At 45.5% G+C, this 8,970-nt stretch overlaps 2 protein-coding genes across 3 annotated transcripts in view; one reads left to right on the top strand and one right to left on the bottom strand.

The window, feature by feature from the left end:
- LOC127002785 (uncharacterized) overlaps positions 1 to 8,970 on the top strand; it is a 109,738-nt gene that overhangs the window by 66,862 nt on the left and 33,906 nt on the right. Inside the window, exon 3 of the mRNA XM_050869224.1 lies at positions 5,144 to 5,174. The gene's annotated coding sequence lies outside the window, so the exon portion shown is untranslated. The remainder of the gene's footprint in view (positions 1 to 5,143; positions 5,175 to 8,970) is intronic.
- LOC127003177 (ADP-ribosylation factor-like protein 4C) overlaps positions 1 to 8,970 on the bottom strand; it is an 80,754-nt gene that overhangs the window by 60,477 nt on the left and 11,307 nt on the right. The window lies entirely within an intron of this gene.

The following is an 8,970-nucleotide window of genomic DNA, read 5'->3' as shown; positions in this document are numbered from 1 at the left end:
GAGGTTATTACGCATGGACACTCAATATTTTGTGCATTCATTTGGACACCGCTACTTCATATCCTCTCTCTCTCTCTCTCTCTCTCTCTCTCTCTCTCTCTCTCTCTCTCTCTCTCTCTCTTGAGTGGACCATTTCTCTCTTTCCCTCCTACCTAATCCTCCTCTTCCTCCTCGTTTTCCTCTTCCTCCTCGTTTTCCTCTTCCTCCTCCTCCTCCTCCTCCTCCTCCTCCTCTTTCTTTTAATCGTCCTTCCTCTCTTCCTTTACCCCTTTTCTTGTTCTCTATTTCTTCCTCTTTCCTCCTCCTCCTCCTCCTCCTCCTCCTCCTCCTCCTCTTCCTCTCCAAGCACCGAAATCTGTACGCTGCATTCAGGGAAAATTCATTAAACACGACTTTAGTGCCTCCTCCTTTCCTCCTTCTCCTCCTCCTCCTCCTCCTCCTCCTCTCTTGCATTGCCGGGTCCCTCTGGTCCCTTCCCTTCCTCTCTCAATACGCCACTAGGACCTGGAGGAGGAGAAAGAGGAGGAGGAGGAGGGGAAATGGGGACATGGAAAAATTTGGCGAGCCGTGTGTGTGTGTGTGTGTGTGTGTGTGTGTGTGTGTGTGTGTGTGTGTGTGTGTGTGTGCAAGGCGAGGCGAGGTGAAGCGAGACGAAAATGCGTTCAATTCTGCCGAGACCACCTGGAGGAGGAGGAGGAGGAAGAAGAGGAGGAGGAGGAGGAGGAGGAGGGTGAAGGTGGTAGTATAAGTGGTAGTGGTGAAGGAGGAAGTGGAGGAGGTACTGGAGGAAGAAGTGGAGGAGGAGGAGGAGGAGGAAGAGGAGGAGGAAGAGGAGGAGGTAGAAGTAGTGCCAATGGAGGAGTTAAAGACAGAAGTGGAGCGTTAGTTGAGTTAGAGGAGGAGGAGGAGGAGGAGGAGGAGGAGGAGGAGGAGAGGGGAAGTTGCAAAGGCTCTATAACACATGAAGGCGATGCGGGACACTGCAGGCTCTCTCTCTCTCTCTCTCTCTCTCTCTCTCTCTCTCTCTCTCTCTCTCTCTCTCTCTCTCTCTCTCTCTCTCTCTCTCCATGTCTAAACCTTTACTTAGCGTTATTGTTTTTGTTGTTCTTGCAGCTTCAGACTTTTTTTTCTGGAGGAGGAGGAGGAGGAGGAGAAAGGAGAGAAGGAAGGGGAGGGGAAAGCTAAGGAAGAGGGGGGGGGGTGCTAGAGAAGGAAGCTGAAGATGTTAAGGAGGAGGAGGAGGAGGAGGAGGAGGAGGAGGAGGAGGAGGAGGTAGTTAGTCAGAGGCAGGGTGCAGGCAACGGGTCTTCTCAACGGGGAAGTTTTGGTTTTAATCAAGAGCTTAGGAGGGGGTCGTTTGCTTAAGGGGGGGAGGAGGAGGAGGAGGAGGAGGAGGAGGAGGAAGAAGAGTGAAGGGGAAGAGGAAGAATGGGATGCGTGTAAGTAAATTGGGGCATATGCTATAGGTGCGCGTGGCTTCAGTGCTCAAATCCGTCGCACTAGACTTGTTGTAGTGGATAATGTGTGTGTGTGTGTGTGGGGGGGGGGGTAAGGAAACAAGTGGAGGGGGATCAGAGGCATATGTGGAAGTGGGTATATGTGGTAAGGGTGTTATTGGCATGGTAGGGAATGGTAGGGAAGGAAGAAAAGAAGAAAGGGGACAGAAGGAAGCAGAGAAGGAAACGAAGAGGAAAACTTGGAGGTGAAGAAAGAATGAGAAAGGGAAGAAAGGGAGAAGGGGAAAGAGAAAAACAGAGAAGAGGGGAAAGAGAACAAGAAATAGAAAAAAAGAAGAAAAGCAAGTGGGAGGAAATACCGAGAAAGTTAAATTGAAAGGGAATGAATGGAAAAGAGAGAGGAAGAGGAAGAGAAAGAGGAGGAGGAGGAGGAGGGAAGAGCCAGAGAAGACATGTAAGGGATAGTGTAGGGGGAAGGGAGCTCTATGTAGGGGTTGTAGGTATGGGGTCATATATGTGTGCAATAGGAAGGAAGGGAGATGGTACGGGATAGTGTATGGGCATGGACTTATAGGTAGGGGTTGTAGGTATGGGATTATGTGTGCTATAGGGAGGAAGAAAGGGGAGGAAGGCAGACGGTACGAGGAAGTGAATAAGGAATGAATGAATGAGAGATGAAGGAGGGAGGGAGGAGAGAAAGAGCCCGCTACGTGATTAGACTGAAAGGAGGGGAAGGTATGGTACAGCCGTGTGTGTGTGTGTGTGTGTGTGTGTGTGTGAGAGAGAGAGAGACAGAAGGCAACAGCTGCACTTACGTCAAAGGAGAGATGCAAGAGTAAGCAATAATCGTGGGGGAAGGAGGAAGGAAGGGATTGGATAGGTGCCAGTCCTGAGGGAAATGCGAGTAATGGGTTGGCTGGGCGAGATGCACGCACGAGGAGGAGGAGATGCAAGATTAGGCAGCAATTATAGGGAGGTGGATGAGAGGAACAGGCTTGGTAGTTATGTGGGGAGTACCAATTACGATAGAAGGTTAGATGAATGGATGATAGGGTTAGGTTTGCAGAAAAGAGGAGATACAAGAGAGGCGAGAAATATATGTAGGTGGATGAGTGGAACAGTCTTGGCAGTCATGTGTGGAGTGCCATACGATAGATACACTCAAGAAAATGTTAGATAAGTTCATGTATTGTGAGGTTAAGTGGGTTAACGTTTACAAGAGCTGCCAGTCATGGAGGGAGTGCCAGTACGATAGAGGGTTACATAAGGTCATGGGTAGTGAGGTTAGACAAGGTTAGGGTTACAGGAGCTGCCTTGTATAGACCAACCAGCCTCTTGCAGACTCCCTATGTTCTTATGTTCTTATTATAGAGAACGATGGAGATATACTGACAATTTTAGGGCCTTGTGGGAAACTAAAGTAAACTGGGTGGAATACAATAGGAAACGTGTAAATAGGGCAAAAAGGAGGTAGAAGAATAGGGATAATATTAATTGTTCTTATGTTCGATGGAGATATACTGACAATTTTAGGGCCTTGTGGGAAACTATAGTAAACTGGGTGGAATACAAGAGGAAACGTGTGAATAGAGCATAAAGGAGGTAGAAGAATAGGGAGGAACAGAAACTGAGATCAAATTAAATGTCTTAGGGTTATTTAAAGGCCTGAAGGGAATTATACGGGAGTGACTTCGATATTAGGAAAGAAGAAAGAAGAAAGATGTGAGAAGAAGGACTAGAAGGTGAGGGAAGAACAAGCTGCAACATTAAACAAGGAAAGATTACAAGACTTCGAGATTAATTAAAGGCTTGAAGAAAAAAATAAGGGAGTGACTTCGATATTATGAAAGAAGAAAGGAGAAAGGTATGAGGAGAAGGAGGACTAGAAGGTGATGGAAGAACAAGCTCCGACATTAAGCAAGGAAAGATTACAAGACTTCGAGATTAATTAAAGGCCTGAAGGAAAATATGAGAGACCTCTACACTAGGAAAGAAGAAAGAACAAGCGTGTAAGAAGGACAAAGAAGGTGATGGAAAAAGAAGCTGCATCATTAACCAAAGAAAGATACAAGACTTCGAGATTAATTAAAGGCCTGAAGGAAAATATGAGAGACTGCTATACGAGGAAAGAAGAAAGAACAAGCGTGTGAGGAGGACAAGAAGGTGATAGAAAAACAAGCTGCAACATTAAACAAGGAAAGATTACAAGACTTCGAGATTGGTTTAAGGCCTGAAGGGAAATATAGGAGAGTGACGTCGATGCCAGGAGAGAGAGGAGTGAGGAGGAGATGATTGGGGTCGAGGGAGTCATTATAAGCAAGAAGAGGAGGAGAGAGAGAGCGCCGGTAAGACTGGTAAAAGATGTGTGTGTGTGTGTGTGTGTGTGTGTGTGTGTGTGTGTGTGTGTGTGTGTGTGTGTGTGTGTCTGGCCCCTTGCCCGCCCCCCCCCCTCCTCCCCCCCTTACATTGGGTCTTGCTCTATTTCAGTCACCCGTACATTGCCAGAGAGAGAGAGGCAAGTCCTTCATGTTCTCCAGTGTTAAAGAGAGCCTCGCCTCTCTCTCTCTCTCTCTCTCTCTCTCTCTCTCTCTCTACCTCCCAACTGTTTCACCTCCTCCTCCTCCTCCTCCTCCTCCTCCTCCTTCACCCATTCTCCTCTATACGTCCTCTTCTGTCTCATTCTCTCTTTCCCTCTTCCTTCAGTCTAACTCTTCCCGTTCTCGATTATCTGTCATTTTTTTTAATTTTCTCTATCTCTTTAATTTTTTTCTCTATCCCCCTTTCTGTTGTTACATTTTATCCTTCCCTTCTGATCCCTACTCTTTGCTCTTTACTTCTGCCTATCACTCAACTCCCTTCCTCCCCTTCCCCTCACTTACCTCCCTCTCTCTTCTCTTTTCTTCTTTTCTTCTCTTTTCTCTTCTTTTCTTCCTACTCTTTGCTCTTTACTTCTTCCTCTCACTCTCCTCCCTTTCTCCCCTTCCCCTCACTTACCTCCCCCTCTCTTCTCTTTTCCTCTTGACCTCCATTCCTTCCTCTTTGTTCCCTTCCACACCCATCCACTCCTTTCCCCTTCCCTCTTTTTCATTCCTCTTCCTTTTCTCCATTTCCTTAGCTTAGCATAAACAGTTTGTATCAGCACTGGCAGGAACATAATCAAGAAAGAAGGAAAGAAAGAAAGAAAAAGAGAGAAAAAAAAGTTAATAAAAAATGAGTCACAGTCAGCACCGATAAAAAAACACGAAAGCAACAAGCGTGCGTGCGTGCGTGCGTGCGTGTGTGTGTGCGTGACAGGATGAATAGCACCACCACCATCACCACCAATAACGACAACAACAACAGTAACATCGGGGCATGGTGTAGCAAGCGTGACGTGGTGGTGGTGTTGATGGTGGTCATGATGGTGGTGGTGATGGTGGTGGTGATGGTGGTGATGGTGATGGTGGTAGTACAATGCATGCAATCAGCTGATGTATATAGTGACGCAATGCAGTGTGTGTGTGTGTGTGTGTGTGTGTGTGTGTGTGTGTGTGTGTAAGCTATTTTAAGACCTTACCACCCTTCTCTGTCATTACTGGCTCACACACACACACACACACACACACACACACACACACACCAATCACACATTTTTTCTCTCTCAAACTTTCGTGCTTCACTGAACTTTCCTTTCCTCGCCTTTTCAGAATCAAGCCATGGACGTCGATTCAAGGTCAGGTAAGGTTAGATAAGGTCAGGCGAGGCAATATCATACGTGGGGAGCAAGGAAAGGTAGATCGGTAGGAAGGTAGGCAAGGTATATGTTTAAGGTGAAGGGGACATTGATATTGGCAGAAGACATTTGGAACCTAATTAACTGAGGTAAGGTAAGGTAAGCAAGGTAAGGAATGAACTAAGGGAGACAGGTATATTAAGGTAGGTAGGTAGGCAGGTAGGCAGGTAAAGGATATCATAGGTGTATATTTAAGGTAAGGTAAGGTAAGGTAAAGATAATTAAGATAAGGTAAAGTCAGGTAAGGAGGGAAGGCAGAAAGGGAGGTATCGTTAGGCACGTAGGTAGGTATATAGGTAGGATTCTGAGGAGGAGGAGGAGGAGAAGGAGGAGGAGGAGGAGGAGGAGGAGGGCTGGCGTGATGGTATAGAAGGAAGGGACACGCAGCTTGGCAGGACTGGGAGGGAACGTGACTTGGAGACGGTAATGAGAGAGAGAGAGAGAGAAGAGAAGAGAAGAGAAGAGAAAACTAAGAATAGGAGGAAGAAAAATAAGAAGAAAAAAAACAAGAAGGAAGGATTTGAGAGAGGAATGAAGGAAAGAAAACAGAGAGAGAGAGAGAGAGAGAGAGAGAGCCTTATCTCTTTAATTACTTTGTATGGTGACGGCGCTTCCCTCCTATCAGTGTCAACAACCACCTGCTCGTATCTCCTTCCTTCCTCCTCCTCCTCCTCCTCCTCTCTTTATCTTTCCTCGTCTTCTCGTTTCTCCTCCTTCCTCCTTGTTTATATTCCCTCTTCCCTCTTCTCTTATCTCCTCCGTTATGTCCGTGTTTATCTTCTCCCTTCTTTCATCTCCTCTGTTTATCATTCCTCTTCTTCCTCATTCTCCGCTTGTTTGTTTTCTGCCTCATCTTTCCTTCTTCTTCTCTTATCCTCTCTTACCCTTTCTCTGTTTTGCTCTGTTCTTTCTTCTCCCTCTTCTCTTCTTTCTTCTTTCTCTTCTTCTATTTCGTCTTCGCCCTGTTTTTTTTTCATTTTCTTTCTCTTCTCCTCCTTTCACTCCCTGTTTCCTTCTCTCTCCCTTCCTGTTCGCTTCTCTAATTTCTCCTTTCTCTCGGCTCCTCCTCTTTTTCTTTCCTTCCTTTCTTCCTCTTCCTTTTCCATCCATTCTTAACATTATTGGACATTATTTCTCTTATTTATTTATTTATTTTATCCTTTTTTGTCTCCTCTTCCTCCATTTCTTCCTTCCTTCCTTTCTTCTTTCGTTTCCCTTCATATTTTTCCTTAATTCCTTCCTTTCTTTCCTTTCTTCTTTCCCTCCCTCCCTTCCTTCCTTCTTTTCTTCCTTCCATTCTTCCTTCCTTTCCCTTCCTTTCTTTCCCTTCTTCCTTCACTCCTTTCTTTCTCTCCCTCTCTCCCTTCCTTCCTTCCTTCCTTCCTTTCCCTCCCTTCCTTTCCCTTCATTTCTTTCCTCCATTCCTTCCTTCCTTCCTTCCTTCCTTCCTTCCTTTCTGGCATAGTGACGCATCGGCTGACCTTTTCTTTTCCTTCCTCTGGTTGTTGATATAATTACATCAGCTTTGACCTCTTACCCCCCCCCCCGCCCCTCACCCTGCCCCCCACCCGCCCCCCATGACAGCTTGTAATTCCCTTCTGATCACTGACCCCCCCCCCCCCCCTTCCCTTGTCTTCTTCCTCCTTCTTCTTCTTCTTCTTTGTGTTCTTCTCCTTCGTCTCTTAGTTTTTCCTTCTCTCTCTTCTTGGTTTCCTTTTCTTCTAAGTTCTGTTTCTCATTTTCTTTCTTCCTTTCTTCCTCTTCTTTGTTTTGTTTTTTTCTTCTTTCCTCTCTCTCTCTCTCTCTCTCTCTCTCTCTCTCTCTCTCTCTCTCTCTCTCTCTCTCTCTCTCTCTCTCTCTCTCTGTCTTTCTCCCTTGCAGGCTTTTTTTTCCTCTTTTTCTCTCTCCATCTTCTTCTCTTCCTTTCTGTTTTTTCTATCCCTCCTCCTCCTCCTCCTCCTCCTCTTCCTCTTCCTCAACACCTGTCGTCATCCTTCAGCCACGTGCTATCGTATTTTCCTCTCCTCCTCCTCCTCCTCCTCCTCCCAGCTCTCTTCCTGATCTCTTTCCTTTTTTTCTTCCTCATCCCACTCCATATATCTTCTCTCTCCTCCCTCCTCCTCCTCCTCCTCCTCCTCCTCCTCCTCTTTTCAGCCATAAATTCTCAACCAATCTGGAACCCGGGATTTAATTATGAATACCTGATGATGATGATGAGGAAGAGGAGGAGGAGGAGGAGGAGGAAGAGGAAGATGTTGATGATTCTAGTTCTGACTTTTATGCTCTCTCTCTCTCTCTCTCTCTCTCTCTCTCTCTCTCTCTCTCTCTCTCTCTCTCTCTCTCTCTCTCTCTCTCTCGTTGGCGTTACAGGAGGTTATAAATTAAAGAAAAACTACACCATCATGAGTTATATGTAAGGGGGGAGGGGGGGGAGGGAGGGGGGCATGAAAAATGGTGTGTGTGTGTGTGTGTGTGTGTGTGTGTGTGTGTGTGTGTGTGTGTGTGTGTGTTAACCGTTCTCTGTTTTTTCTTTTCATTCTATTTTTTTCCTTTTTCTTTATCCCTTTCTTTCTTTCTTTCTTTCTTTCTTCCCTTCTTTCTTTTTCTTTATTTATTTCTTCATTCGTCCATTCTTTCCCCTTCTCTCCTTCCTCTCCTTTCTACTCTTCTTTCCTTCCTTCTTTCATTGAGTGTGTGTGTGTGTGTGTGTGTGTGTGTGTGTGTGTGTGTGTGTGTGTGTGTATATATAAGGGGGAGAGAGAGGCATTTTATCCCTATACTCACACTAATAATAATAATAATAATAATAATAATAATAATAATAATAATAATAATAATAATAATAATAATAATAACTCCCAGCTCACTACATTACATTAAGCCGACCCGTTGAAAATAAAAAAGAAATAATTCATAGAAAGATAAATATATATAACTTAATTCACAGTCATTTTTTCTCTCACAATTTTTTCTCTAATTCCTTTTGATTTAATTTTCTATTCAACCGGCGAGTGAGGTGAAGGAGGAGGAGGAGGGAGGAAGAGGAGGAGGAGGAAGAGGAGGAGGAGGAGAGTGAATGAGAGGGAGGGACAATATTGCTATTCATCTCTCTCTCTCTCTCTCTCTCTCTCTCTCTCTCTCTCTCTCTCTCTCTCTCTCTCTCTCTCTCTCTCCTCCCCCTATCTCTCTCGTCTCTCTTCTCCATTTCCTTCTTCTTCCTTTCAGTTTCCTCTCTCTCATCTCCCTCCCTTCTTCTCTCTCCTCTTCCTTCTCCCCTCTCTTCTCTTCCTCACTTCTGCTTCTCTCTCCCTTCTTCTTTTTCCCTCTTCTCCCTCTTCCTCCTTCTCACCCTCTTTCCCTCCTTCTATCCTCCTCCTTTCTCCTAATTCCTCTTCTTTCCTCTTCTCCTTCTTCTCCCTTCCTCTTTCTCTCCTTCTCTCCATTTATTTCTCCCTTTTCTTCCTCTCTTACCCTCCCTGGTTTCCTTTTCCTACCCTTGTCCCTCTCTTTCCCTCCCTTCTTTTCCCTCCCTTCTCCCTTATTCCTCTCTATACTCCTTCATCAGTCCCTCTACCTTTCCCTTCATTCCAATTCCTCCCTTTGTTTTACCCCTTTCCTTTCTCCCTTCTTTTTTTCTCCTCCCTTCACTTCTCTCCCTCTCTCCCTTCCTTACATTCCCTTCTGCGGCTCCCTTCCTTTCATCTACTATTCCATACTGTCCCTCTCTCCCTCCCTCCCTTT

This window comes from Eriocheir sinensis, chromosome 1 (genome assembly GCF_024679095.1).
Source record: "Eriocheir sinensis breed Jianghai 21 chromosome 1, ASM2467909v1, whole genome shotgun sequence".
Lineage (NCBI taxonomy): Eukaryota > Metazoa > Arthropoda > Malacostraca > Decapoda > Varunidae > Eriocheir > Eriocheir sinensis.
The sequence above is the reverse complement of the archived record's forward strand: the minus strand, read 5'-3'. Positions and strand labels throughout refer to the sequence as shown.